We start from the raw sequence: 3,934 nt of genomic DNA on the forward strand, positions 1-3,934 counted from the left end.
GCCGAGTTCCTTTTCACTGTCTGTGGACATTAAAAAAGCGAGCGGCGGCGGGCGCCCGGGAGAGCAGGCGACCGGGCGGCGGGCGGGCGAGCAGCGACCCGGCGGCAGAGCAAGCGAGCAGCGCCGACGCAGCGCGGTGACCCCGGCCCCGATCGGCGCGGAGCAGGAGCCGAAGCGGAGCCGTTCTCGGCGCCCTCGTAGCGCTCCTCCCGGCCCGAGCCGGGCCTGCCCGGCAGCGGCCGCGGCGGCAGCGGCAGCGGCGCGTCCTCCAGCGGCGGCAGCGGCGCTCGCAGCGCCGGGTAAGTTTGGGTCCAGACCCGGGCGCCCGCTTGCCCCGGGCCTTCCTCTCGCTCCCCGCGGACTCTTGGGGTGCGAGCGTGGGGCGCTGGGTACTGAGGGCTTTTCCCTTGAAGGGTCCGCCGGGGCCAGGCAAGCCGGGCGAGCGGCCGGCGGCCGAGCTCCACTGCGCTCCCCTCGGCGGCCCGGGGACGAGGCCCAGGCGACCGGCGAACGCCCGGCTGCGCGGAGCCGGCTTGGGCTGCGCGCGGGGGCCGAGGCTCTTCGGGTGTGCGGGGCGTGAGTAAGGTTGTGCGCGCGCGGACCCTGTGCCCGCCTCCTGCCGGTGCGCCTCCAGCCCTCGTTCTGAAACCCGGGCAGGAGCGGGATTCGGGCAAGGAGGGAAGGACCCGGGTAGGACCACCTCGGTCTCCTTCACTACCTTCGGGGAGACGCGAAGTTGTGCGCCTGTGTGTAGGAGAACCGCCGGAGACGGCGCTGGATTTCGGGATGGCAAGGGGTAGTGGTGCTAAGTTGTGCATCTGAATTTCCAGGCAAAACACACACTTTTGTAAATGGGAGGTGGAGGCGCGGTTAAGTTGTTTGTGTGTGAATTGCCCGGGGAGACGCGGCGCACGGTACTAGCGGGGAACGCCAAGGGGTGTGTGTTTGGGGCTTCCCGTAGGTCTTGAGAAGCCCGAGGGGCCTTAACGCCATCGCCGGGTCGGGGCTGCCCCGGCCAGAAGGGGAGCCCAGAGGGAAGATGTGCGTGTGTGTGTGCGCGCGCGCGTTGCAAATACGAAAGTAATTTCTCCGTGTTCTTTCTTCCTCTCCGTCTCCGGCGGCGGCGGCGGCGGCCCCGGGGGAGTGGGAGGCCGGCCGGGGCGGAGGTTGGGGGGCCGGGCCGGGGCCGGAGCTGGGGTGGGGGGGGGGGCGGGCTCTGGAAGCTTGTTTCACATTCCTGGCGTCTGGGCTGGGGAGAGAACAGTGGGGAGCGCGGCCTCGGCGTCTGGGGCGCGGGCAGCGGGCGCGCGTCGCCCCCTCGCCGGGGACATCTGTCCAGGAAGCCAGGCGGGCGGGGAGAGGGCGCGGTGCGGAGGGCAGGCTCCCCGCCCCGGAGCAGCGGGGGCGCGGGCGAGGGGCGGCCGCCTTCCCGGCCATTGTGCGCCAGCAGATTTTCACGGGAGACTGCCCCGGAGCCGCCGGAGAAGGCCGAGAGTCAGCCTCAGCCCTGGGTTTAAAAGACACTCCAGGAATGTAAACAACCCGGGCAGGAGGGCGGGCTGGCGGGAGCGCGCCAGGGCAGCTGGCTCGGGCCCCCCACCCCTCCCTGGGGGACAGCCCGACAGCGGGGCCGCCCAGCCCTTACCCCTCTACCTGCCACAAACTTTTTCCTCCTCTGCTTTCCCTTCCCACCTCGCCCCTCTAGCTTGGCGCAGAGCGAGGGCCTCTCCCGAGGCTGGGGCACTGAGCGACTGACACCCTGCGCCTGACCCTGGAGGCCTGGAGGCTCGGCCCCTCCTTGGGTGTCCCGAGTTCAGGCTGCTCCTGCTCGGGAGCCGCGCGGGCTGCTTCCTTGGACAGTGCCCGAGTAACTGGGGCTCTGAGAGCTGCCTGCCTGCCTGCCTGCCTCTCTCTCTCCCTCCCTCCCTCCCTCCCGCTGCTCCTTCCCCACTCTCCCCCTTCTCCTCTCCCCTGACTGCTTTTCCAATGCCTTGACATGAGGGAGGAAGATTTAACTTGGCAGCCCAAACAAATGTTCTCTCAGAGGTCCTCCAAGAAGCTGGCGGCCGGGCTGGCAGGGTGAGGGCACTGCTCGGCCAGTCTTTTCCTCCTCCCGGCTCTGCCATGGCCGTTTGAAGCCCCCTGGGTGGACAGCCCCGGGCATGGGAAGAGTAGAGCCCAACCCTGCAGATTTAAAAGGGCAGTGAGAAGCTGACTGTGGAAGCCCCTGGGCTCCGAGCTGGGCAGAAGCCGCAGGGAGCTGCCTCCTGGTGCCAAGGGTTTTCTGGAGGATTTTCTTGAGCAACAGTTTGTCTCCCTGCTGCAATCCGGGAACAGGGCCTGGTAGACCAGAGGGTTAACCAGCGCTGTCTCCTCCTCTCCTGTGGGTGTGAGGACAGGCTGGTTACACAGGGCAGGGCAGGAGGCCAGAGGCTGTTCCCAGAGGTGCCTGCGTTTGCTTATTATTGTTTTTCTGAAGGTAGAGATAAAGAGGCAGGCACTGTGGTTGGACAATGGGCAGCTTGGCCGGCGTTGAATTCGGACTTGACTTCGCTGGCGTTGGTATGGTCCCGGGAGTTTAAAAGTTGTTTGCAAGATATCGGGGAAGTTTAGACCAGGGGGCGAGCACCTAGCTTTTTCTGTACTGGCTGCTTTTTGAGGAGATCCAGAGCAGAAGTTGGGGTGGGGTGGTGGTTGGGCGGGGGGGATTCCTGGCCCCTTGCTTCCCCTCTGCCTGGCCCCGGTGGTGTGGTTTGTGAATGCCCCAAGCCCTGTGCTGACCTTTCTCTCATCAAGTTGAGGATGTTGAAACACCAGCATCAAACAAAAGACACATTGAAAGCCCTATCTGCCACAGAGCACGTGTGACTTTGGGGCCAAGGGAATGCATCTGGAGGGAGATGGTGTTTTCTTCTAAGTTTTATGATTTCGGTTGGGTTTTGTTTTTCCCAAAAGGACGGAAGCATCTCCTTGTCCCAAGTCACAAGGTTATGAAACGCTGTTTTCACATGTAAATCTAAAAACCTTAGACTTTGGAGAGTTGGTGGCAGGGACTGGAGCTGGGGGGGTGGGGGCAGGGGGGGCTCAGAAGTAGGGAGTTTTCAAGTGTTTTAAATCGTTTTTGGATTGGGGTTTTGAGGCATTTGGGATATGGCTCACAGAGAAGAGTTGGGAATGAGAAATTGCCCGACTTCTGGGAAGCTTTGATAACTAGCCCTGTCTTTGCAAAGAAGGGATGTCTGGCTTCTTGGTTGGGGACAGTATGTCCCTTTTTCCTCCTAAGGAAAGAAGAGAGGAGGATCCTCGTTTCTTTCGTGGCCAGGAGCAAAGTGAAGAAAGGTCCAGAGACAGGGGTTTAACCACAGAACCACAGGTTCTCTCTCTCACACACACACACTCCCCTCACAACAGTAACACAACAGTCTTTTAGTACCTGGCCCCCAGAGGTGTGCCCCCATATAGGACAGGTGCCCACTGGCGACTCATCCTGGAAAATCGCAGAGGGAAGGCTCCCTCTGAGAAGAGCTGCACTCTTCACTTTTTCCCCTGATTGACAAAGATGGGGGGTAGATAAGGAAGGAAGGCCCTCTGAGGCCTACCGTGTCCTGAGAATCGTGTCTCAAGAGTACCCATGTGTGACGCCACGGATATGGAGTTCTAAGGCCCTGGCTAGTGTCCAAAGAAGCAGCCATGACCCTCACCTCAGGGTGAAGCATCGCTGTAAGAAATTTGGGCACCAACAAGTTAATTTCTGGAAGCTTCTCTGGGCACTCTGTCATGGAACCAGGAAGCGAGGCCTGCCAGGTTGTGACTGGGTCCCATACGTTTTCATTCATAACTTTGCTCCCGAGGGCTTCTGCCAGGCTCCTATCACAGCCTCATCTTTATGAGGTTCCTTGGGTTTTGTGTGGACAACAAAGGCCAGGCTGCAGTA

At 62.0% G+C, this 3,934-nt stretch overlaps 1 protein-coding gene across 1 annotated transcript in view; it reads left to right on the forward strand.

Moving 5' to 3' along the window:
- The first annotated feature begins 252 nt into the window (after positions 1–252).
- The window catches only part of LOC111144720 (zinc finger MIZ-type containing 1), a 263,603-nt gene continuing 259,921 nt past the window's right edge, over positions 253–3,934 (forward strand). Inside the window, 1 exon segment of the mRNA XM_022499165.1 lies at positions 253–299. The gene's annotated coding sequence lies outside the window, so the exon portion shown is untranslated.

The sequence above is a fragment of the Enhydra lutris genome, unplaced genomic scaffold, assembly GCF_002288905.1.
Source record: "Enhydra lutris kenyoni isolate GAN:26980312 unplaced genomic scaffold, ASM228890v2 scaffoldscaffold12, whole genome shotgun sequence".
NCBI classification, from domain to species: Eukaryota; Metazoa; Chordata; class Mammalia; order Carnivora; family Mustelidae; genus Enhydra; species Enhydra lutris.